The sequence below is a fragment of the Adiantum capillus-veneris genome, chromosome 20 (genome assembly GCF_014529385.1).
Source record: "Adiantum capillus-veneris isolate H3 chromosome 20, ASM1452938v2, whole genome shotgun sequence".
In the NCBI taxonomy this organism is placed as follows: Eukaryota; Viridiplantae; Streptophyta; class Polypodiopsida; order Polypodiales; family Pteridaceae; genus Adiantum; species Adiantum capillus-veneris.
In genome coordinates, this window is record NC_140950.1 from 132,001,289 (window position 1) to 132,029,209 (window position 27,921).

A 27,921-nucleotide genomic window follows, 5' to 3' on the forward strand; every position below is an offset into this window, starting at 1 on the left:
AGAGAACATGAAGCCACTCGTAGATCTCCTATCAACAATGCTACCTGCCCAATCTGCATCTGTATACCCATACAGTGCTAATGGTGCATCTGCTGCATAGAACAATGCGTAGTCAAGAGTACCTTGCACATACCTAAGTGTGCGTCGTACTCCATCCAAATGTGGCTTCCTTGGAAGCTGCATGAACTGACTCTCCAAGCCTACTGTGTAGCTCAAGTCTGGCCTCGTGATAGTCAAGTAGATTAGACTACCCACAATCTTCCTGTACATGTTGACATCCTCAACAACATCACCCTTCTCTGCACTCAGCTTTGCATTCACATCCAAGGGAATAGAAATTGGCTTACAATCAGCCATACCATACTTTGACAACATGTCCAAAGTATACTGTCTCTGTGATAGCCATACACCCTCTGGAGTCCTGATCACCTCAATGCCAAGAAAGTAGCGCAACTCGCCTAAATCTTTCATTTCAAACTCCTGTTTGAGAAGACCCTTCACATGGTCAATCTCCATAGCATTGTCACCAACAATAATAAGGTCATCTACATATATGGTAATGACCACAATCCCCACATCACTCTCACGTACATAGAGTGAATGATCAGCATGAGCTCTCCTAAAACCAATACTGACAAGATACTTGGAAATCCTGTCATACCATGCTCTAGAGCCCTGCTTCAAACCATACAAAGCTTTGAGAAGTCTGCATACATAATCTGGGTAACCTGGATCGACATAACCAGGTGGCTGATCCATATAAACTTCCTCTTGCAACTCACCATTCAAGAAGGCATTCTTTACATCCATTTGATGCATAATCCATCCTCTAGATGCAGCCACTGCTATGACAGCTCTCACAGTCGTCATCTTTGCCACTGGAGCAAAGGTCTCCTCATAGTCTATGCCATACGTCTGTGCATAACCCTTTGCAACCAGCCTTGCCTTGTGACGCTCAATGTTACCATCAGCCTTATGCTTGGTTTTATACACCCATTTACAGCCAATAGCTTTCTTGCCACTTGGCAATGGCACCAATTCCCATGTGTCGTTTGCTTCCAATGCAGCCATCTCTTCATTCATTGCATCATCCCAATGCACATTTCCAACTGCATCCTCAAAACATGTGGACTCCACATCCTGTATCACCTTAGCCATGTAGGCTTGGTGATGCGCTAGATACCCATCATAAGTCAATTTCTGAACTGGATTTCTGACTCTATTAGATCTGCGCGGTCCTGGGTCACTCCTTTGCCCTCTAGCATCTTCTTGTACTTTCCTTACACCAGGTGTCTTGACAGCCGGAATTCCAAATTCCTCATCAAGGCTTTGTTCAGAACCATCTGAATCCATGTCTACATGTGAAAAACCTGATGATGCATCAGCCATAAGATCAACCTTTTCCTTTCCTTTTTGTGATACATTCCCTGTACCTGTTGGTGGAGTAACCTGCGTACGTAGTCTACTATTCCATGGTTTTTCAACAGAGCCACGAGAAGAGGACTCTTGTGGTCCACTCAAAACCTGTGACTGTGGCCTCACATTTTGTACAACCACATCATCTTTTACATTAGCCCCAATAGTGCCATGTGCATTACTGTACCAGCTGCTCATCTCATCAAAGACTACATCTCTGCTCACTCGTAATTCTCGTGTAGTAGGATTGTAGCACCTGTACCCCTTTTGTTCAAGGGAATATCCCACAAGAATACATTTCTCTGCTTGAGGATCCAATTTCCTACGCAACTCATCTGGTACATGCACGTAAGCTATGCAGCCAAACACTTTCAAGTGTGCCAAATCAGGCTTTGTACCTGTAAACTTTTCCTCAGGTGTTACATCATGCACCGCAGCTGTAGGTGTCCTGTTCATAATGTACACAGCTGTATTTACGGCTTCAGCCCAGAAATGATGAGGCATGTTCTTCTCATTCATCAATGCACGTGCAACCTCTGCAATGTGCCTGTTTTTCCTTTCTGCGACCCCATTCTGTTGTGGAGTATATCTGCATGTAAACTGCCTGCGTATACCATGCATTCACAGAAAATCTGAAAAATCATTGGAGAAGTACTCTCCCCCTCCATCTGACCTCAATGTCTTGATTTGCATATCTGTACTCTCCCCCTCCATCTGACCTCAATGTCTTGATTTGCATATCTGTCTCCTTCTCAATCATGACTTTGAAGTCTTGAAAGTGACCAAACACTTCACTTTTGTTACGCATGAAGTAGACCCATACTTTCCTTGTATGGTCATCAATGAAAGAGACATAATACCTGCAACCATGTATACTTGCAGTATCGGTTGGACCCCAAACATCTGTGTGCACCACCTCAAGTAGCTTTTTACATACATTGCGCTCATGTGGAAATGAGTCCTTTGACTGTTTTCCAAACTGGCATGCTGCACACACTTTATGCATACCATCCACCTTGAATTTGGGAAAACCTTTTACAATCTGTTTTGATTGCATGTTGCGCAATCTCTGCTCATTGACATGGCCAATGCGTTTGTGCCAAATGTCAACATCAGCCACAACACCTGTGCCTTGTGCAAATAATGCAGCTTTTACCTCAGGCATGTCTACATTCAGCGTAAACATTCTTCCCACACATTTGCCCTCTGTGATCAGCTTACAGCCATTCTGGAAATCTTCTACATAACAGCCATTTGGATTGAAGCGAACCTGCAAACCCTGCTCAACCATTTGTCCTCTTAACCATGTCATCGATACACTTTTGTTGATCGATAGGTGCCACTGGTTTTGCAATGGACTCTGTCATCTATGAACCCCCGTGCTGAGAGGATGTGTTGTCCTCTTCACTTTTACAATCCTTTTCTTTATATTACTCATAGTTATCCACCAGATAAAGAGCTTCTTTGATCAATTCATTTAGCATGAGGCTCCTTATCATATGCAGATCCTTCTGAAGACTCGCATGCCTCATTCCCTAGATAAACATCAACATCAGTCATGTTGCCTGCGTAGGTAGTTCTTCTCTGGAAGAAAACTTGACATATCTCTTGAGCCGTAATGCTTCTTTGCGTACTAACTCACCCTCTTTTTGCTTGAATCTGTGAATTTGTGAGATTGTATTGTGAGCTATGCCTTTTTGCGAGGATTCTCTTATGAATTCTTCAAACAGCTCATTTAGAGTCTCAAAATCCCGTCTTTCCACTGAGTCAAACTATGTAGCTGCGTCACTTTTCAAAGTCTGTTTGAATCTCGCAAATTGTGTCACAAAATCCAAAACTTCCCCTGCTCTAATTACTCTTCTGAAAGCCGCTACATGATATCTAGGATCTTTATCTCCATGGTATTTCCTGTTCACCCATTTATGGACTTGGGATGGTCTAACTCGCCTTGTCTACAAGTCTAATCATAGACTCTCCCAATCCTTCTCTCTCTTCAGGCCTTTGACTATACCTAGGTTCTTCTTTAATTTCATCTTCTAGTTCATATCCTTGTGAGTGTTTCACCACCACAGGTTGGTATTCTTGGAACTCTCTCTCAATTCTTACTCTTTTTGCATAAGGCAACCCTATTGTAGTCGATCTAACGATTGGTCCTCAGCCTTCACTCAAATATGAATATGATGGAAATAATGGTGGTGCACTTGGACTTGGGTTGATTGGATGACCACTGGTATCTTGAGGGAATCAAGGTGGATAGATCGACATTTCCACTCTCCTTGTCTGGTCCGCCGATAGATACTCAATTGTATGTTGGTCTTCTTTGAAGGGATTGGTCGTTCTAATGGAGATTGGTTCATTAGGGAGATTCACTTAAGGGGGCATGTCTCTCATGTTTGTGATCATTTCATCTCTCTTTATCTCTCTAGGAAGGAATCCAAGTGGCTCCCTTTTTGGAATTCTCATAGGAATTTTGGTATTTGGTACAGGTATTTGTGGCCCTTCATTGACCAAATAACCACCAATTTCTAATGCAGTCTGTGGATTTGTGCTTTCTACAGCTCTGTATTCTTGTCCATACTTGTCAACAACTATAGATTGCCATTGACAGTCGACTCCGTATGTATAGACATATAAGAGCTTACAATTCGTCAGCTCTTTTGGGTATGGCTCTGAGCACCTATACAGGTTGACCTCACTGCTGTCAATGTATCTATATAGTCCTTCACTCTCATGACTTGTCATCCAAACTCTCTCAACAAAATTGGTCTCTATCAACTGCAAGTTTGGAAGATCCATTATGGGTGGATGCTCCTCTATCACTCGGATCCTGAAGCTTGTGTAAGTTGAGTTTGAATCTAAAGTAGACATAATTTCTGGGCTTAATAGCTCTAACTTGATGTAAGAAGATTTATTCCAATATGTTCAAGTGCTTTGGTTAGGGAAAAGTCAAAACTATGTCCTAAACAACGATCGTTTCCTCACAATTCTCTCAAATTGTCACTTTTAGACACCCCTAACTTTCGGATGCATTTGGAGGCCTTAAACAACATTTTTTTGAGCGCTGACTAACATTGAATGACTCAAAGGGTCTTGGTTGTTGTTCAGAGGGTTGCACTAAATGTTGTAGAGCTACTCCGGAGCTTCGTTTTGATAAAAAAAAGTTTTGGAATTCGATGTAGGGAGCTCAAGTTATGGCCAAAACAGTCTTTTATTGCATTCAATCTTCCTGTAGGTCAATTCTAGAAATTTTAGAGTGTCAACACTAGATGCATGATTTGGTCCACTTACAAGTCTCCAAATTTTCTTTTTGAAAGGTATTTTGAAGTCTAGGGTCAAAAGGAAGTCCTTTGACTAGTCAAAGTTACTGTATGGCCTCAATCTGTGCCTGGAGACTTCATACGTGTATGATGTCTTCTGATTCAAATTTGCTCCAAATTTTACTTATAGACTCTCCTTGATGTACTCTAACCACTCCAAGTCTCAGTTTGTGATTCTGACACTTATAGTCAGGTCTATCACTCCTTTTCTGTTTGTTTGCTTGCAACTTCCCTGTGAGGTTAACTAAGCCAAAAGTGGTCCAAACTAAATGACACTTGGCAAACACTTCTATGAGCTCTTATGTAAGTTTTGACTTTAAATTTGGCGCTTGAGATGTCATAGGCTGTTGGGCAAAAGAAAAAGTGGGACACCTCTATAGCTATTGATGGCCCGCTTTCAAAAACCTTGGCAGTGGGAACTAACCCCAAGAGGGGAGCTTAATATGAATTAAAAAAATAACCTCTTTTTGCTACCACCACCCCCCCTCCCCTCCCCCCCTCCTTGTCCTTGCACTCATAGAGGGGCCGCCACCCTTGGCACCACCCTCTCTCTCTCTCTCTCTCTCTCTCTCTCTCTCTCTCTCTCTCTCTCTCTCTCTCTCTCTCTCTTTGTGTCGGCAACAAGCTTGTAAAAAAAATTTAAATAATAATAATAATAATATATATATAGATATATCTCTTTCCATACACACACACTCACACCTCTCTCACCATCTCTCTCTCTCTCTCTCTCTCTCTCTCTCTCTCTTTCCACACACACACACACACACTCACATAGACACACATACATACCCTACACACATAAGCACACAAAATCACATACGCACCACCAACTCACACACACAACACGTACAAGAAGGAAGAGCAGTAACAAAAATGGACATCGACGCATCAACAAACGACACCAAAAACACGTGATGGCAACAACAATTCAAAGAAAGACGTCGAAGGCATGCCCCACTCGCCACCGAAATTGATGAGCGTGCTACACCAACGCACCAGTAAAGCCTGCGATTTGTCGGCATCTCATCCATGATGCATTTCCTCGGTAAACATCCGTAGAGTAATTCATTTTCCGTTTTCCATAACCAAAATTTATAAAAAACCATTTGTATATTCCACCTCTCTCTAGGTGATGGTCACACCAAGGCCCACCTAGGAGAATATCATTTTTTTATTCCTCCCAAAACAAAGCACCAGTCAACCATCCGGGACTTGGCTGCCTGCTTTGTCTCTCTGGCTTAAGGCCCTAAACCTAATTAGTTGTACTAAACTAAGTAGCCTGCACCTATAAAAGAGCACTGAGAGGTAACTATCGGGAGAGCGAGCACTTGAAGGAAAAGTCATGCACATCCAAGGGTCACTATGCACATGTGTAGGATCTCCATAAGCATGAAATTTCCCTAGAGAATGCACTATAGACACTCTCTCTCTCTCTCTCTCTCTCTCTCTCTCTCTCTCTCTCTCTCTCTCTCTCTCTCTCACCGCTGTCTCCATCTTGCCGAAATGAGGGGTTTTGTAAATACCATCTTGAATCAAGTTTTCCCGCACATTCCGAATGGTCTTCATCTCCTCCGTCTACGTCTCCATCTGTCTCTCTCTCTCTCTTCTCTCTCTCTCCACCTTGTGGTGTGCTGTGTTGTTGTCATTTGAATCACTGATGGCCGAGTCCTAGCTGCTCAAAGCTAGGTGGTGTCCCCCATTCACACCCCGTGACGAGTTCTACGTGCACAGTCCTGGCGTAGAGGCCGCTAGGGTCCGTTTTTTACTTGTGCTTGTCATTTGGTGCCCCCACAAAGGAGGGCTTCTTGAAATCCTTCAGCTTACAATGCTGAAAACGATGCACATTGTTGACCATGGACGAGTGGCTACGGGAATTCTCCATTGGCGAACGGAGGAGGAAGAAATCGAAGAAGCAGTAAGAGACTTCATCGAAGTGCTGTTGCCGGAATACCCCGCCGTCAACATCCAGGAAGTAAGTTCTTCATCTCGCATCTCTCATTCTAACCGTTAATCAAGAGCCACCCGAGGGAGAGTAGGAGGCTGCTCTCATTGCGGTCACCCACATCACACTATCGATGAGTGCCATCAACGGAAGTAAAGGAGAAGCGGAAATCCTCTACATTGACATCCACCACCAAGAAATCATCCATATTAAGGAAGGAAAGAGGTGAGAAAACAAGCCTCTCTTCCCTAAGGAATCTGAAAATAGAAGTGTAGCCTCGGCTCCTAAGTGGCCCAAGGGGCTGGTCGTGCAAACGGAAAAGGAGGGCTAGGCCAATCCTAAATCACATGACCCCGAAGGAAGAAGAAACACCTAGCCACGTGAGTGCTTTGAGTTTGGCTCTCGAAAGCAGAATTGTGCCTAGGGTGCGAGAAAGAAGGTCATCCAAAGTAAAGTGGCATAAGATCGCATATCGATTTGCGGCACGCATGCGAGTGCTTCCGATTCACTTCGACAACCCCGAAGAGGAGGTGATAAGGAGGTTCCCATGCCCTAGAGAGGAGTGGTTTGGCTATTGTCCTCGCTATTTTGGAAGGCAGGTAGAGGGCCTTCCTCCTCTCACTGTACAACTCATCCTGAAGAAGCTGTCTACCATGGGTGAAACCTAGTGGCCGAAGATGAGCTACAATTAAACGGTGTGGAATTCATGCAACAAGCCAATTACGGTAACTACTTGCAACTGTTGCTAGCTAAAAGGCTAGGAGTGATCAAACACGTCACCATCACTCCATACATGCTGAGCAATGAAGGGAAGGTGGAGCCTATGAAGGGCGATGACCTCCTGTGGATGTGTCGACTTGTCAACACCGGCATGATAAGGGTATAAGTGAATACTCTACACTCTGTGCATCATGGATAACAGACCAACCGCTTTTTCGTTTAGGTTTCTGCAACACATGCACGTACATATATATGTAGATAGGAAAATATTCTATCAACAGAAGATTGTGTTCTTGTTTGGTGCTGCGGTGCTAGGAGAGATCCTTAGCTCCCCAAATCCTATCATCCTTCCCGTGTTGGATTACCATCACTCCTTTAATGTTTCAATTTTCATCCTGTTTTTATCTATCTTTCCAACCTTGGAAGAAGCCGCTATAAGCCTCTAAGCTACTTTTATTTAAGAAAAAAAAAAGAGTTTGAAAAGTCTTGTTTTGCAATGGCAAATGTTTCCTTTCCAACCTTCACGAGTAAGGTGGGGGAAGATGCTTCAGATTTCCTAGATAATCTTGAAATAGCATGTCTTGTCTCTAGAAGGGATGACGATGCTTCGCGTTTGCGTATTTTTCCACTATTAATGAAAGTGGAAGCAAGATCATGGTACAATGCCTTGGTGCAAGCCACCAAGGAGAGGTGGGACCTACTAAGAGCAGCATTTCTAAAGCGCTTTGGAGAAGGCACCACATCAAAAAAATTGTGGAAATTCGTGATGGGATTCAGCAAGGAAGTATGAATGAATATGCATCATACGAATCAAAGTTTGTGGATCTATGGGGGCAATGGATTGCATCACTGCGGGAGGGTGAAGGGGCACCCAATTTCCTAAAAAAAGACTGGTTTGTGGTTGGTTTATGGACAATTCTTAAAGAGAAGGTGAAGGAAAGGTTTCCTGCTACGTATGAGGTAGCAGGTTAAGTAGCCCGCCTTAAAGATAAGAAATTGCGTCTACAAGCCAGAACTACCGAGGAAGAGGAATTGGGTAGGGCACGACCACACCTAGCCACACGTGTAGCAGCAGTCTAGAGGAATCAACCACAGGAAATGGTTGAAGATCAACAAGACCTGCTCAACTGAATCACCAACCAGTTCGAGAATCTTTTAGTACATCTGGTGCAGCAAGTGCATGCACCTGCCAGAAATCCAGAGCAAGGAAGAGGGCATCAAAGACAGAATCAGGACTACCATTGTTACAAATGTGGAGAGAACGGCCATGACATATACTACTGTCCTCGTCCAAGAAGCAAGAACTTGTATAGAGGAGAAGGCAGAATCAAATTTCTCTACCAAGGGCGAGGCCACCACCGCCCAGGCAACCAAAGCCGACTCCATCTGTCCAAATCCTTCGACTGCCTGTACAACCACCACTACCTCTAATTCCACCTCTATTCCCACCACCTGATGGAAACCAAGCAGTGAGTGTCATCAGTCTTGAAGCTAAGGGAAAGGCGAAGGTAGAAGAGCGTGTCAAAGAGAAGGACAATGGAAAAGGAAAAGCAGAAGAAGTAGATGCCATGGGAGTGAAGCGTGCTAGGCACGAAGAGGCATCTCAAAGGGAGGAAAAGATGAAAGGAAAAGGAGAGTCTAGCAAGCATGCGTCTAAGCCTCGGTGGAATATCGACATCATGGATTTTTTGCTGGGTGAGTATGCTAAACCACATGACCTAGTTTAAGATGTTTTGATGCAGGGTCCGAAAATAACGTGGCCCCAATTAGTCCATCTTGCACCAAGGATGAGGAGACAATGGACGAAGATGGTAAGTACTAGAAAGTCAAGACCAAGGATAACTCGGGCTATCTCTGGGAGGAATCTAGACAACATCCTACCTATCATGGATGCCCACATCAAGGGGCAACGTATCTCAAACATCTACATAGATGGTGGCGCACAGATATTCATCATGAGTGAGAAAATGATGCCCCATCTAGGCCTAGAGTTAAGTAGGCCGGCACCTTGCCGAGCTAAAATGGCAAATAACATCAAAGTGAAGTGCGTAGGCATTGTGAATGCAGTCAAGGTGAAGGCATTCAACACAAAAGTGGAGGTAGATATTTTTGTCATGCCACACAAAGGGGAGGGCTTCCCTATTATTCTCGGAAGGCCATGGCTCATGGCTAAGGAGGCTAAGCAGGACTAGAGTACTGGAATGATCCAGATGAAGGATGCTAATGGAAAGCCCATAAACAACGCAACATGATCTTTGAGGCATCGAGATGAATTCACCGGTGACTCTTCGACCACCTCCGGAGAAGAGATGACAACAACTGAAGAGAGAGACAATAGCATCGAAGTGAGGGGAGTCATCCTCAGAGATCCAAAGAGATTGACACAGTCTGAAGCACCATTGGATGACCAAGAGGGACCATCAGCATGCAGCCCTTGGTGGATACAAGTAAGTTATATCGTATGCTCTCCAATGAGTTAGCTAGTGAAGAGTACATCTATATGATGGGTAACTTCACCAAAATTTTCATTGATGGTTATGACAAGATCACAGACATCACAGTGGTGCATCATCGCATAAGACTCAAGGAAGGAAGAAGCATGTGTAGTGCAAAAGCTCAGAAGGCTTGGGGTAGTTCAGCAAGAGGCATTGCTCAAAGAGGTAAAGAATTTGCTACAGGCAGGTTTCATTTACCCCGTCAAAGACTCAGAGTGGGTCTCTCCAGTGGTGGTCACACCAAAGAAGAACGGTAAGTGGAGAGTTTGTGTAGAATACAAACCTCTCAATGCAGCAACAAAGAGGGATCATTTTCCCCTCCCATTCCAAGACAAGATTCTCAATGAGGTAGCAAGTCATGAGTGCTACACAGTATGTGATGGCTACTCAGGCTACTTCCAGATTAGCATTGCAGAAGAAGACCAAAAAAAGACAACCTTCATAACACCATGGGGATGTTTTGCTTACAGATCAAGCCTTTTGCCTCACCAACGCTCCGGTCACATTCCAACGCTATGTAACTTTTGTCTTCCAACCATACTTTTGGTAAGTCAATACGGGTTTTCATAGATGATTTTTGCATCTACAGTTGTCGTTCCCTCCATTTGAGCAAGGTCTATGATGGCCTGGCTAGGCTGCAAACCTTGGGTGATCATCTTAACATAGATAAGTGTCACATTGGTGAAAGCAAGGTCACTCTTCTCGGCCATGTAATTTCAGCCAAGGAATTGAGGCTGACCCAAGCAAGGCTCAAGATTTAGTATCTTTGTCATCACCCACAATAGATAAGAAAGGTCTCTTTCCTTCAAAAGGTAAGGTATTTGAGTAGGTTCATTCACTTGCTCTCTCAAGTGGTTCTCCCTTTACAAAAAGTCACCCATAGAGGTCTTCCTATGGAGTGAAGAAAATGAGCAATAGTTTAGCGAAGTGAAACAGATCCTGGATACACTTCCCACCATTGCACCCCCTAGATTGGACAAGCCATTTTATGTTAACCGTAGTGTAGGAAGGGCCATACTACAGAAGGACCCCCAAACCTCTTTCATGCATCCTATCTATTCCTCTAGTCGTGTCATGACCCCATAAAAAAAAGGATTCACCATGGTAGAGCACATGGTGCTTGTATTAATGTTTGCCACTACAAAGTTCCTCTCTTATCTATTGCCTAGACCCTTTGTAATTCTAACAATGGAAGAAGTCTTTCCATATATGATGCAACACATGGATGTCTCATCTAGAATCTCTAAGTGGCTCGTTAGATTACAAGAGTTTGATTACACTATGCAAGTGGAGAACTCCACCAGAGCTAGTCTAGCAAGTATTCTTACTCATCGTCACTATGAGAAGAAGCTAAAGGTCAACACAGAAGGCAAAGGAGTGACACCAATGGTAGAATTTCCTAAGCTAGAAGGAGCTCACTCTCTTTTCTTTGATGGAGCTTACAAAAGGACAGTGGACCAGGCTGCAAACTGGCATCGTCATTTTCAATGAGCAAAAGAAAAAGGTCTTCTCTATTGGGAAGCTACTACACTCCCACTCCAACAACGAAGCAGAGCACGTTGGAGAAGGGGAATGGGGAACACACCCGACACACAAACAACTGCCCCCATATAGCTCAGGGTATTCACAACACCCTTGTCCTCTCAAAACACCTTCAAAAAAAGCAACTCACACTAACAAGGCCTCGCCTGCACTTCGCCCAACGCACAAACACTCTGCAAAATCCTCAGACAGCTACCACACCGATCTTGCCCGCTTCTCGCACTTCCACAATTCAACACCTCTCTCTCTTTCTCTCTCACACACACAGGGGCCCCGGGGCGGGGGGGGGGGGGGGGGGCACACGCTCACACACACTGGCACCACACACCTTGGAGACGAGCAAAGAAGAAAGGGGGGAAGGGGGGAGAGACGACACCAAAAAATCGGCTATGACAGCTTCTCCTTGAAAGGAAAACACCATGTACAAACTCCATAAACCGCGCTCTCAGCTGCACCATGGCCATCACCGCTTTACACAGAGGGGCACACACCTCCCTTGCCACTTGACTCCATCGGCACACGCCTCGACAAAAAAAATTTGCCGTTCGCTTCGCTCCAGCCGTAGCTCCTCTTCTTTGTAACCTTTCGCTGGCTCCTTTGTCTAGAGAGAACTTGGCCTTTCGAGCCACTTCACAGACGATGCTTCACCATGGCATGCCCGATTTGATCGTCGAGTGCACAAAAAAGAAAAACCTCTCTCCTCAAATTCCCCCCTTTTTCCCAAAAGAAAAGCTCTCCTTCTCCTTTTTCGAAAACACCCGCTGTTCTTCCCCCTTTTCACTTCACCTCTTAGCTTTAATAAGGAAAAAAAACAACTCCTTTTAAGCCCTGGCGCCGGCGCCACTGCTAATCTTCAAAAAGAAGGAAAATCTTTTTCTTTGGCCCTCCCCTTGAGTATTGAGAACCCCATTTTTTCCAACCACCACTTGCCTTTTGAACTTACAATAAAGGAAGGACTTTAATCTCGGAGCCTCCATTTGGTACGCCATCGATGCTCAAGACCACACATCCTCATCAAGTTTCTGTTCAGGCCTGCCATATTGGATTTCCTCTGGCTGAATTTATATCCCAAGAGCATCACCACATTTCAGCCATCCTAGATCCTCGAACGGTGATCCATAATGCAGGAGAAACCCGACCCGCCTTTGTTATGATCGTACGTGAGTTTGGCTTGAACGTATCCCAGTGTCCACAAGTTTGATCAGTGCGACGCAAACTCTAGTTGATTTCCCACAATGTATGCTTTCCCAAAACCTTGGCCACTCCAAAAAAAGTCTCTGTCAACACGCCTATCGACGTGGCCCCGTGAGCACATACTCGACCCCCTGTAAATACTCCACAAGCCATAACTTGCCCGTCTGAGCTCTGAATGGCAATCCGAAAAGACCGTCATGCTCCACAACTCAAGCTTTACACGTGTATCCACTGATTCTAGTTTTGGCCACCTGTCTATACCTGCCCTGCCCGTCTTGGGATGTGCAAAGCATTCAAATTTTGAACTGACATATCCCGCACATCGTGGCTCCGTTTGACGAGCGGTCTGGACGGGCTTCTAGAGGACCTTAAACAGTTCATTTTAAGACACATTCCTGCACTTTGGACACCTTGCCTTGCCATCATGACTATCTCACTTTGGAGCCCCCCTGGCCTAAAAAAACACTTTAAACCTGTATTTCCACTGCCACCTGCCTGCTCAGGGCCTTCATACCTGTTTTAGCTCTCCAACTTGCACCTGTTAGCACCCTTTGCACTGCATAGCACACTTTATAGCGCGGATGAACTTTTGCTGCACCATCATTGCCCACCCCCTTGTTGAACATTTATGTTCAACCATAAACATGCTTATTGCACTAAAAGAACTACCACACCCAAACAAACTCTCTGCACATCACAAAACCAGCTAGCATATGTACAGAACTTGGCATCCGCTACCCGCTGCCTTTGTTCATGCGGGTTGCCCAACCCCCTGCTTTACTTGCAATCATCCACCTGGGTCAAACACCTGGCTTTGATCACTTCCATCCACTTGCAACGGCCTCCCATAGTGCTGCATCCCATCACACAACCAATCATGCACATAACATGCTCTTGGCATACTTCCATTGCTCCTAATATTTGTAGGCATGCTGTCCATTTCCAAAAAAACACCACCGAATGCATCACTACTTCCATCAGACATATCATCATTGACACGAAATATACCCTGCCTTCCCTCCCAAACATATAAAGTGAGATCCTCCTCAAAGCAAATCTTGCACCTGCCCGACATCCCACTTCACAACTGCACTTATGAGCATACCTTTCAACCACCACACACAAACTTCACAAGCCCACACCCTTGGACTCTTTTTCATGCTCAAAAGAACCACTCCGCTTAGCAGGCAACTCTTTCAACATAGGCACCCCGGTCACCATCACTTCCATACTCAACTTTATACCTGCCTCTGTTGGCACCACCATAGCAGCAAACTTTTTCTCTCCTAAAGAAACTGCCAGCTGTAGAGGGACAGACCCTCGTATCACCTGCATTCTAGTCAAAACTTTCCCTACAAGCACCTGTGTCTCTTCATCCATCTCACCTACTGGGTCATCAAACCCCCAAGCATTTTCATTTCCATGCATTCCTGACCAAAATAACATGTATCCAAGGCACTACCCGTGAAATACATAGGCGATTGCAGTTGCTCTTCCCTTCGACAAGTATCCGATGCCTCTCCCTTGCCATTTTATTCAACCTGTTCTTCTTTCTTAGCCACAACAACACTCTCCTTCTTGGGAAACCCTTGTACCTATTGTACAATCAAGGCACCTTCTATAGCTACCTTGATGAGAATCGTCATTAGCATGGTGCCGCATAGCACCCTCACCTGCATGTCTCCATTCCCAAGCTCCGATGCTATCACCGACTCATCCTTTATAGTGGTGACCACCACATCCTTATGCGCATAACATGGTAACTTCACCTTTACCAACATAGACCCTTCGGATTCTGCCTCCCGACTCGTATCTCTATCCTCATCACTCGTTTCACCATAGGCCAATTTGATATCATCATCATCATCATCCTCTAGCTGCTCCACAAAAGCTGGACCATTGTCGTGCCCACTTTCATCATCCAACCCCCCAAGCTCTCAGTACGTACCATTTGGCCACAATCTATTACCCTTTCATACAAGCACTCCACGAGAACAGGCTCCACCTCTTCAAGTTGCACTGGATACTTGGCATTTGCTATCTCCTCTACACACAGGCTCTCTTTAACAAAAGGCTCATCTTCATTGACAACCTCCTCCACAAATGGAATAGACGCTTTACCAACAAGTAATTCCCAAGGAACATAGTCAATCATTGGCCTTAATCTAACAGGCTCCACACTTCGCATCACTGGCACCATCCTCGACGGGAACATAGAACAGAGAGGGGGAATGGGGAACACACCCGACACACAAACAACTGCCCCTATATAGCTCAGGTGAGCCACAGACTCCTATCATCTCATATGGCCCTTTTGAAAAGTAGGGAATAGATGCAATTGGTCCTTTACCAAGGGCCCAGTCAGGTAAAATGTACATTCTAGTTGGTGTAGACTACATGACCTGATGGGCGGAAGCAGCAGTCACCACACGCATTACAACCCAAGAAGTGACAAAGTTCATATTTGAGCACATCTGTTGCCGCTTTGGCACATCTCTAGAGATAATATATGATAGAGGGCCAAGTTTCAGAGGCGAATTGGTGGCAGAACTGATGAAAAAGCTTGGCATCACACACCGACACTCAAATCTGTACTACATTAGAAAATTTTGGAAGTCATTTGGAGGGCCATATGAAGGAGAGAGAAAATAGAGCGCGTCCAATGAGCAGGAGGGCTATGTTACGTAGGAAAATACGTGGAAAGACTCAAAAATAGGAAAATACTCTAAACAATTTCACGAATCTAGGATTGTGGCATCGTAACTTCTTTGCTTTTACCGAGTTGTTAGGTGCATGTGTGGTCCCACTGCTGATATTCTCTTATGGTCATTAACGTACTGGAGGGTGACCATTAAGCCCGCACAAGATATTGGAATTTTAAAACACTTTCCCTCCATTAGGATGCTTTCAAAGTGAATCTCCCTCCACTAAAGCTTTTCTCTTAGAGCTATGGCTTCCACGTCTTCTCGCCCAAGAAGCTCTAGGTGTTTATGGCTCTCACAACAACTACCAACACTTTCACTTTGCCTAGGAGGCCAAGTAGTAGCATATCCTCAATTACAATATCAATTTCAATAAGTGCAGAGAACCAATGGGTTGGACAAAGGATAAACAAAGGTTCATGGGTCCTCATGCAACCAAGAAGAGCAAGAGGTCTAGTGCTATCAATGTTTATCGCTCAGCATGGAAGGCCAGAGTGTTGGATTTTAAAGTTGAAATCGGCAAAAGATCTGTAAAGGAAGTTCTTGTTCAGCATGTGTTTACCCATCCAGACGTGATAGCAAACGGTGGAAATGTGTCAGATATACATCAACCACGTTGCAATTGTAAGTATTCTTGACATCTCAACTGCATTTGATTTGTCATTTCACTTATTGATACTCTCATTTTAACTTTTCTTATATATTTTGCAACATTTATCCCTCTTCTTATGAGCAATGGCTCCATTCTTCACATCTCAACTACATTAGATTTGTCATTTTGACTTATTGATACTCTTAGTTTAACTCTTGTTATATATTTTGCAGATGTTTATCCCCCTTCTTATGAGCAATGGGAGCTTGTGGAGTGCATGATAGGCCTCTTCCTTGTCATTCATGCCCACATTGGTTCTCTACAGTGTTCAGGGAGAAGCAAAAAAAGCCTGGCTGATGAAGGAATATTTTTCTATGACCACTTCTACCAACTCTGCCCAGGGAATAAGAATAGCATGTTGGTGAAAGTGCCTCTACCAACCGACTGGAACACTGTGGACTGGCCAGTTCCTGAGGAAACAATGGTGGAGGCAATGCGAAGTAAGCTCTACAAGGATATATATAGGTCTCTACGTAGCTCTATTCCCACCAAACTGGTTAGAATTGTAAACTTTTGTCCTGCTGCACTGTTCATAGAGTTGTTTCATGACTACAATATATGTGGTACAAAAACTATGTTCATGTGCAAGTCATTTCAACAGTCATCTTGTGACAAACTTCTTGACAGAGGATGGTATGTAAAGGAATAGATTGGCATACGGTGCGAGGTCGCGCTTGACACTCTAGTTTTCAAGTACATGATTGCAACCCAATCACTGTTAGTCTCCTTTTGGTATATGCGATCACAAATGCTCAGAGGTAAGTACATTCCTATGGACCAGGTTTCTGCAGGTTTGGAAGATAATCCTGCTATGGATGTGGAAGTGTTTGATAAAGAGCATGGCCTAATGTTGGTGGTTACAATAAGGGAGCTATGCAGTCTTCAGCAGTTGTGGCACGACATAATTGAAGAGTCAATGGACAGGGACCTTTCATATTTTTCCTTTTTCCTAGCTGGTCGTAAGCTGATGCGGCGTAGGGAAAAAGATATTTTGCGCAAAGAGTTGGATGGTCGGGTTGAAATAGTGTCAATGTAACAGAGATTCTTGTGAACCCAAGTGTATACGAATGACTTTCAATACATGAAGTTTTTTTGAGCTCATTTGTCAATTGCGCTCTGTGAATATAAGTGTTCTTGAAATACATTTCTTTAGCCATTGCCACATCTCTCTCTCTCTCTCTCTCTCTCTCTCTCTCTCTCTCTCTCTCTCTCTCTGTCTCTCTCTCAATGTTAGGCAAGACAAAGACATGATAGAAGAGTCATCTTAATTCATTAGAAAGTACAAACTCATCCGTGAACAATGGACCGAGATACAATTTCTGTAAGTATGGAATCAAAATGTCTTCAAGGTAAAAATCAAAGGTATGCCCCTCAAAAGAGGGTGGTGAGATAGTTGTTCCTGGTGGATTTAGTTCTCCCTTTTCAGGAGTATCATCAATCAGTAGTGTATTATTTGCATCAAAGGGTGCATCGATTTGGCTAAACGGTTTGTACAAAAGAGGTAAGTGTGTTTTTTTAGGGTGATAGTGGCCCTCGACGGTAACACATTTTCTTTGATCATACAAAAAGGCAAAATCTGACGTATGAGCGCCGCATACACCGCAAACTATTGTAACTAGTGGCGATAAGTTTTGCCTTTGCATTGAAGACCATACAGCAACTCTTAAGCGTGGAAGAAGAAACTGAATAAATTATTTGGTTCCTGGACGAACCACGACTCGACAAGGTCCCATCCAAAATGTTTGCAAATCCTTGAAGGGGTATGCTATACCTAGAGGCACGCGCATCAGCAGCAATCCATTGATATCCAAGATAATCAACCTTTGTAAAAGTTGACAAGTACATATAAGTAGTTAGAAGCTGAACATATTTTGCCATACTTGAATAGACATTACCGGAACTGTTAGGAAATAAAACGTAGCTAAATAGATAATTGAGTAAATTACTTAATGGAGAGAGAAAAATTTATATACACGAGATTATAGAGTAGAGAGAGAGAGAGAGAGAGAGAGAGAGAGAGTACACACGATATACGTGGTTCACCCAATGTGGGCTACGTCCATGGGAAAGCAGCCACTCAATGGCTTTAGTACTTCAAAATAAGAAGTAGTTTACAAAGGGATTATATCCTCAATGGAGCTCCCGCCTTGCTTCACTCTCACCACCTCACACTCACCTTGTTGCATCAACTTCACACTCTGAAATGTGTGTAGAAATGGCCTCCTTTTATAGGCCAAAAGGGCTGCCCTCTCTCATGAGCCGCCCTTGTGTAGATAAGTCCAGATCGGACCCTTCATTCCGCCCATGTGTGGTTGCCCTTGAGAAGACAAGTCCGCTTTTGAATTCGGCCACCGACCACCGGCCATTGACTTTCGACCACCGGCCACCGGCCAACCGACCGGTTGTTTTCCGAACACTTTCCAGTTGCCGTCCGGTCATAATATTTTGGCAAAAAGGAATATTCCGACGAGGGAGAAAATGGGGGCCTTACAAATGTGCCCCTGATTCTTGGCCGTGAAAATTTTGGTTTCCGGCGAGTGATTTTCCTTCACACACGATGGCTTCTCCTCATAATGGGGGCCTTACAAATGTGCGCTTTTACCACAGAAGATTACAAGGTAAATCAGGCTCCATACTTAACAATCTCCCACTTGGAGACTGATCTTAAAACCAAACCTGTGACTGCTTTCCATTCTAGTTTCTTATCCTTGAATGTCGATTGAAGATGAGCAAAAGCTCAACTTCTCCTTGTTGACCACCTTTGTAAAAATGTCTGCAGGATTTTCACTTGTATGCACCTTTCCTAGCTTTAGTTGTCCCTCTTCCAAAAGAGTGCGTATGAAGTGATATCTCACCTCAATGTGCTTTGTCCTTGAATGAAAGGCTGAGTTCTTTGCAAGATGGATAGCGCTTTGGCTATCACTGTACAAGACACAATTGTCTTGTTTGAATCCAAGCTCTTCTAAGAATTTGTGAAGCCACAGAATTTCTTTGCTTTCCTCCGTCATTGCTACATACTCTGCTTCCGTGGTAGAAAGTGAAACCACTTTCTGCAGCTTTGAAGCCCAGCTTACTGCTGTGCCTCCAACCGTGAACACATAGCCAGTAGTGCTCCTTCGAGTATCTTTGTCACCTGCCATATCTGCATCAGTATACCCTTCTAGAAAAATATCAGTTCCTCCAAAATACAAAGCATTTGTTGTTGTCCCTTTTAGATACCTAAGTATCCACTTCACAGCTTGCCAATGCTCTTTACCTGGGTTGTCCATGAACCTACTCACAACTCCCACTGCATGTGCAATGTCTGGCCTTGTCCAGACCATAGCATACATTAGAGAACCTACCGCTGCAGCATATGGAAGTTTAGACATATAGGCTATCTCCTCTTGTGTCTTTGGACACATATCCTTCGGTAGTTTAAAGTGACCAGCCAAAGGTGTAGAAACTAGTTTTGCATTTTGCATTGCAAACCTTTCTAGTACCTTCTTGATGTAATATTCTTGAGATAGCTTTATTGTCTTCTTCGTCCTGTCCCTTGATATTTTCATACCAAGTATCCTCTTTGTAGCACCTAAATCTTTCATTGAAAAATATTTAGACAGCTTCTCTTTTAGGTCTTTGATGTCCTGCATGTTAGCACTTGCAATAAACATGTCATCAACATACAACATTAGGATGATAAATTTCCCATCTCCCAAATTCTTTGTGTAGACGCAATGATCCGAGTTGCATCTTGTGAATCCATGATCGAACATCCATCAATCAAACTTCAAGTACCATTGTCTTGATGCTTGCTTTCCATACAAGCTCTTCTTTAATCTGCAAACCATTTTCTCCTTACCTTTTACTTCATACCCCTTTGGTTGAAGCATGTAGATTTCCTCCTCTAAGTCACCATGAGGGAATGCCGTATTTACATCCATTTGCTCGAGATTTAGATCATGAGCAGCCACATGGCTTAAGACAAGCCTAATTGAGTTCATTTTTACAACAGGAGAAAATATTTTATTGAAGTCAATACCTTTCTTTTGAGAAAAACCTTTTACCACAAGCCTAGACTTGTACCTTTTCTTCCCACCTTCTTCTTCCTTCAGCTTGTACACCCATTTGTTTTGAAGTGCCTGCTTACCTTTAGGCAACTCAACCAACTCCCATGTTTGGTTGCAATGTAGTGAGTCCATCTCCACTTGCATGCTCTTCGTCCATTCTTCTTTGGATTCATGTTGCATAGCTTCTTCGTAAGATTCTGGCTCTCCAGAATCTGAGATCAAGAGATGGTTGAAGGAAGGAACAAAACTTTCTGGAGGTCTACTTGCTCTTGTAGATCTTCGGGGAATAGGTTGAGGCTCCTCATTTGGTTGACGTTGTTGCACATTGTCACCGTTTGCAAGCCTTGAGTCTTCACCGTCCTCATGCTCCATGTACTCATCACCTGTTTCTTTTGTTTTTTTTCTTTCCAAGTAATCTTTATACATATTTTTTTCGTTAAAAATTACATCCCTACTCCTTAAGATTTGACCATCTTCAGGATTCCATAGGCGATACCCAAAGTCACCTTCTCCATAGCCAATGAAGAAACAATTTTTGGACTTTGCATCTAGCTTTGATCTTAGTCTTCTATCTATGTGCATGAAAGCCTCACACCCAAACACTTTGAGAAATGCATAATTCACCGGTTTACCTATCCATGCCTTTTCTGAAACTCCCCCATCCAATGCCGTTGAGGGTGATCGATTGATTAAGTACACAGACGTACTTACAACTTCCGCCCAAAGCTCAAACGGTAGGCCTGCATGTAGACGCATGCTTCGTGCTCACTCCATGATTGTCCTGTTCATCCTTTCCGAAATCCCATTTTGTTGAGGTGTCCTTGGGGTTGTCCTTTGCCGCCAAATGCCATTGCTAGCACAAAAGCTTGGCTGCAATATTCGCCTCCATTGTCGGATTTGAGGCATTTAACCTTGGTACCTGTTTCATTCTCCACAAAGGCTTTCCACTTTTGAAATATGGAAAATACATCGGATTTATTCTTCATGACATAAACCCATGTTTTTCTAGTCGCATTGTCTATGAATGTTACATAGTACAATGAGCCACCAAGTGATGGTGTACTTGCAGGACCCCAAACATCAGAATGAACCAACTCAAGTTTTTTATTTTCTCTTTCATTTCCTAATTTTTGAAATTTTATTCTCTTTTGTTTACCATAAACACAATCTTCACAGAACTCTAAGTCCACTTCTTTCAAACATGGTAGAAGCTTCTTTGTTTGAAGGATTTGCATTCCTTTGGAACTCATATGCCCAAGCCGATAGTGCCACACCGCACTATCAACTTCTGTAGTTGCTGCACAAGTTGAAGGTTGCGTGCTAACAGTACACAAGTAAAGTGTACCGACCTTTTCTCCCTTGGCAACCACCAAAGATCCTTTTGAGATCTTCCACCGTTTGTTTTCGAATGCAATGTTGTGACCTTCATCGTCCAATTGTCTTGTAGAGATCAAATTTTTGTGAAGAGAAGGAACATGCCTAACATCTTTAAGCTTCCATTCATTTGTTTTGACAGAAACTGTACCTTTGCCGACAATCTCACAAGCTTCATCATCTCCCAAGTATACATACCCAAAATTACCTTTGGTGTAATCTTGGAAATGTTGCTTGTGTGGTGTCGCATGGAATGAAGCCCCAGAATCTACTATCCAGAATTTAGACACATTGTCTAATGAGAGAATTAGAGCATCTTGCTCTACTTTACTTGCCACATTGGCCTCCGATGTTGGCTTGTTGTCTTGAGACTCTATCTCCTTCTTCTTCTTGGACCAACAATCCTTCTTGATGTGGCCCTTCTTGCCGCAGTTCCAACATTCAAGAACTGACTTTGTGTGTGACTTGCTCTGCCTTGAGCGATCATGACCCTTTTGGTTTTTGAACCTCTCCTTAGGCCTTCTCCTTGTTTCCACTAACAATGCAGCACTTGATGATTCTCCTGTGCTTCTCCTTTGTATTTCCTCGCTTAGGAGAACACCCACAACATCATCAAACTTAAGAGTATTTGTGCCAGAAATAGAATTACTTACAGCCATCACAAGGCTGTCCCAACTATCCAGTAGAGATGATAGTATAAGGAGAGCTCGCACTTCGTCATCGAAAATTGATTTTCACCGATCGAAGTTGACTTATGTTTGTGTTAAAGTCATTTAGGTGTTCTGCAACTGAACCATTCTCTGCCATCTTTAGATTGAACAAGCGCTTCATAAGAAATACCTTATTGGATGCCGATGGTTTCTCGTAGAAGACGTCAAGTGACTTCATCAAGTCCTCCGTGGTCTTCATCTTCGAAACATTGAAGGCCACCGTTGACACCAAGATTAACCGGATTGTTCCCAGGGCCTTTCGATCAAGGACAATCCATGCTTCATCTGCCATCGTTGCGGGATTCTTTGCAAGACCGCCTAGTGGCAAATAGAGGTCCTTCTGGTAGAGATAGTCTTCAATCTGCATCTTCCAATGTTGGTAGTTTTTGCCATTGAACTTCTCAATCTTGAGCTTCCCTTCTTCCGCCATAACTCCCACTCAATTCAAGGAATCCTTTCCTTGAGATAAATTAGCTACGAGCAAACCTTGCTCTGATACCAGTTGTTAGGAAATAAGACGTAGCTAAATAGATAATTGAGTAGATTACTTAATGGAGAGAGACAAATTTACATACACAAGATTATAGAGTAGAGAGAGAGAGAGAGTACACACAATATACGTGGTTCACCCAATGTGGGCTACGTCCACGAGAAAGCAGCCACTCAATGGCTTTAGTACTTCAAAATAAGAAGTAGTTTACAAATGGATTATACCCTTAATGGAGCTCCCGCCTTGCTTCACTCTCACCACCTCACACTCACCTTGTTGCATCAACTTCACACTCTAAAATGTGTGTAGAAATGGCCTCCTTTTATAGGCCAAAAGGGCTGCCCTCTCTCATGAGCCGCCCTTGTGTAGATAAGTCCAGATCGGACCCTTCATTCCGCCCATGTGTGGCCGTCCTTGAGAAGACAAGTCCGCTTTTGAATTCGGCCACCGGCCACCGGCCATTGACTACCGGCCACCACCGGCCAACCGACCGGTTGTTTTCCGACCACTTTCGGCCGCCGTCCGGCAATAATATTCCGGCAAAAAGGAATATTCCGGCGAGGGAAAAAAATGGGGGCCTTACAAATGTGCCCCTGATTCTTGGCCGTGAAAATTTTGGTTTTCGGCAAGTGATTTTCCTTCACGCATGACAACTTCTCCTCATAATGGGGGCCTTACAAATGTGCGCTTTTACCACAGAAGATTATAAGGTAAATCAGGCTCCATACTTAACAATCTCTCACTTGGAGACTGATCTTAAAACCAAACCTGTGACTGCTTTCCATTCTAGTTTCTTATCCTTGAATGCCGATTGAAGATGAGCAAAAGCTCAACTTCTCCTTGTTGACCACCTTTGTAAACATGTCTGCAGGATTTTCACTTGTATGCACCTTTCTTAGCTTTAGTTGTCCCTCTTCCAAAAGAGTGCGTATGAAGTGATATCTCACCTCAATGTGATTTTTCCTTGAATGAAAGGCTGAGTTCTTTGCAAGATGGATAGCGCTTTGGCTATCACTGTACAAGACACAATTGTCTTGTTTGAATCCAAGCTCTTCTAAGAATCTGTGAAGCCACAGAATTTCTGTGCTTGCCTCCGTCATTGCTACATACTCTGCTTCCGTGGTAGAAAGTGAAACCACTCCGGCGAGGGGGAAAAAAAAAAGTCTCAGGGGCTTTCGCCCCCGAGGCTCCTAAAGCTGCCCCTGATTCTTGGCCGTGAAAATTTTGGTTTCCGGCGAGTGATTTTCCTTCACACACGATGGCTTCTCCTCATAATGGGGGCCTTACAAATGTGCGCTTTTACCACAGAAGATTACAAGGTAAATCAGGATCCATACTTAACAGGAACAACTGTATCTACAGGTAGCAAGGGTCCATACTGGGTCTCTATAGTGTTGTTGTCGTTGTTGCTATCCTCTGCTTTAGCTTCATCGTCGTAGTCATCATTCTCATCTTCATCAAGGGTCTCCCCCATGGCTCTTTTTGCCTCATTTAGGGTTTCCTCCAAGGTCTTTTCCTCTGTCTCCGTTGGTCGGCTTGCATCATCCATATCCTTTTGCTCATCCATCCTCATCCATCCTTGCCTCATCCAAGGTTTCATCCATGGGCTCTTTCGGCTCCTCCACTAGCCTACTTGGCTCTTTCATTGTCTCCTCCATAAGCCCCTCTGCTTGTACACTAGCACCTTGCATATGCTCATTTGACATTTCTTCATCCTTGGCTCTTTCATCTTCGGCTGGTATGACCCCCTCGAACCATTGTGATTCCACTGTATCTGATGCAGGGGTTTGTCATGGTGGCTGGTCATGTATTGTCATATCAATTGTACGGTCGTCCAAGCCGCTATCTTCAGGTTCTCTGGGGTTCGACATAGTGAGCACGTGTTGTATTAGACTTACCCAATATCTTTGCAAATAATCATATGTGTAGTTTTGCACAGCACTCTGCAAAATTGAAAGACCACATGGTGAAAAGTCTTGTATAAAGAAAACCAAAACTGACTGAATGCATTGCCAAATGGTTACCTTATTCATGAAAGGTTTTAATGAAAAGTAGCTTTGCAAGACATATTCTGCATGGAGAAGTCATCTCCAGCCCACAAGAATTTGCATCGGTTTGATTTGGTACAGGTACATCTTTGATTGGGGCCTTGTATAGTTCATACCTTCCACATAGCTTACCATTAGCAAGCAACAACCTCTTTATAAAACTGCACAAAGGAGTATTAGGATGTTAGCTTGAGGCTTTCAAATTTACATGGATATCTATAAGAAACACTTTCTGATACATAACACTTACAACCTAATTTCAGGGTGGGTTCCTTTTATTGGAATTGAACACCCACACTACTGGCTGCTCAACATCAAGGCATATGAGACTCCAGTGATGGTTGTTCTCATATGGAAAGGTGATGACAGTTACTTCCAGCATAGCATAGTGGAGAAACCAACTCTCAAATGTGCCAGATGGACTGTTCTTCTATCTAATAATCATTGACATTTGTGGATCAAGGAGAAACACCTCCGTGTGGGTGTGCGGTGGAAGTTGACTTTTGATCAAACTGCAGGGAGTGTACCTGAGTTAGTACACCTATCATTTGAGTTTTCAAAGTTAGCAAAATATTAACACTTACTTAAGACAAGCATAGATAATTGTATCTGAGATCTGAGTATCTGGATTCAGCAATATATTAATGTCCACTTTTTCCAGAGCTAGCTTTCTGGCTCCATCTATAAATGGTATCTCTGCAAGCAAACCATCCTTCATTGAAAGTAGAGTTTCTTTGTTGCTTGCATCTATGGACAGGGTCACATTGCATTCTGTTTTCCTATGGGACTCCACTGCTACTTTTGCTTTCTCCTTAAGCTCTGCTTCCCTCATGTCTTTTGTTTGGCGAGAAACCGTCTCTGCCCTTGCCCTTGTATTAACATCATGCGTGACATCTACAACTGTGACTTGTGGAAATAGCTCACGGGGGTATAGCAAAATTTCCCTCATTTTCTTATCCCTGCAGACATTGGGGACCAGAAGTTTGTCATACCTCCACCTTACCCTTTTTAGTGTCTCGCTATCTTTGTCCATTACAGTCACCCTGTGCGCATGGGCTGCTACAATGTTCATGTCACTGAAGTACTCAAGCAGGAAGTCCTTTGCTGCTTCCTGTAGAGCCATCAATGCAACCACTTTCCACCTTTTAATTCCCCAGGTAGCTTCTTCACAAATGGACCTCACCATTCTCTGAAAGGGAAGCTTTGGTATGCACAAATCAACACATTTCTGTGCCTTCCTGATTTCTCTGAAAAATCCCATGTAGCTCTGTAACTTCTTCACCCTTGGACCTTTCAAAATTTTATTTGGTTTTCTAGGTCTCTTCTTTGGGGTTGCAGATCTGCTACTTGCCTTAGCTGCTAACCCTCGTCCCTTGCCTGCCTTCCTTGCAGCGGCCTTTGTTGTAGCCATTCCACTGTATAAAAATAGAAGAGTCTCTCTCTCTCTCTCTCTCTCTCTCTCTCTCTCTCTCTCTCTCTCTCTCTCTCCAAAACTTATCCCATTACTAACGACGCGCGTGAAAGATTTTTTTGACCCCAAAATACACCTCCGCGCGCCGTTAGTGAAAAGGAAACAGAAAGACTCTCTATCTCCCTCTCTCTCTCTCTCTCTCTCTCTCTCTCTCTCCCCCCTTCCCTAGTGTCTCCACTATTCCTTCCTCTCTCTATAACACAAACACATACACAAACAGAGACTCTCTCTCTCTCTCTCTCTCTCTCTCTCTCTCAAAGAAGACTAAACCACACACACACACACACACACAAACCGAGATACACTCCCTCCCTCTCACTCGTTCTCCTTGTGTTTCCACAGTACTAAAGGCGCGCTAACATACATCCAAATTGTAGGTGGCTGTCTCCGCACGCCTTTAGTAGAGAGAGAGAGAGAGAGAGAGAGAGAGAGAGAGAGAGAGAGAGAGAGAGAGGTTCTGGTGTGAGTGAGTGTGTGTGTGTGTGTGTGTTGTATTTGTGTCTATGTGTGTGTGTGTATGTGTGTGTAAGAGATAGAGAGATATCAAATTTACTATGAGAGAAAGAGAGATATCGAATTTACTGTGAGAGAAAGAGAGAGAGAAAAAGAAACACACACACACACACACACACACACACACAGAGAGAGAGAGAGAGAGAGAGAGAGAGAGAGAGAGAGAGAGAGAGAGAGAGAGAGAGAGAGAGAGAGAGAGAGAGAACAAAGACTTGACATGTTTCCTGATGAATAGGATTAAGGTCCAGTAGGCAGAAGAGGCTAAAACCGGACCCAGAGCTTGTGCCAAGATTCCAGCCTTTGCAGGCTCAGTTGCTTAGCATTTCTGCCAAAAGCACTATTGACTTTTGTCGGTACTTTGATCAAGAAGAGTCAATTTGTGAAGATGAGTCAGAGAGGTCGGCAGGCCAAGAGGATCCCTCACCCTCTACAATACTTGTCAAGAAAAATACAAGAAAGAGGAATATAGACTTCTCAGATGATGCAGATCTCTCAACAACCAATCCTTGTGCGAGTAAAGGTAAAGCCAAAGAGGATGTGCCTTCTCTGGAAGACCCAGTTGTAACTGATGAGAGGCTGTTCGATTTTGTAGCATCGTGTGGTGCTGGAGACAAATATGATCTAGTTCATTCTATGTTTAACCCAAAATTTGATATTGAAGACCTTTTAGCTCAGCACAGTGAATTCTTGCAGCCCTACAGAGATCAATTTGAACTGATGGTGCAGGTAGGGAGGGTTGTTCTGCCCAGTATGACTGTCGTTCATTTAAATGACTGCGGTGAAAAAGGACAGGGACTGAAGAAGTATAGGGAATTACCACCTGCTTGCCGACATTCAGCTTGCCCTTTGCACCAAAAGAGTGCAAACTTATTTAGGAATCCTTTGGCTTTATGATTTACCTCAACAGCCTGTTTGGATTCCGCATGCAGAATCCTGATGAGGTGTTAGAGGAGCAAGATGCAGCACCAGACGAAGAATGCGAGGAGAAAACACATATACAAGAAGTCGAGGAGGTTGAAGATACAGTCAACCTTGAGGTTGAGGCAATTGAAGTACAAAGAAGTAAGATGCTCTCTGTGAAAACAACAGAAATCAAAATACCCTTGGATGTCAGTAACTTCACTGAGAAGCATGCTTAGATGATGTTTCCTGTTGTGCCTGACTTCAAGATTGGAGACACGACCTATATCTTTTTACATGATGTGCAAAGAATCTTTTATTTAAGGGAGGACTTCTCCTTGGCTATCATTTCCAGAGTCCAAGAGGAGAGGAGTAGATTTGTT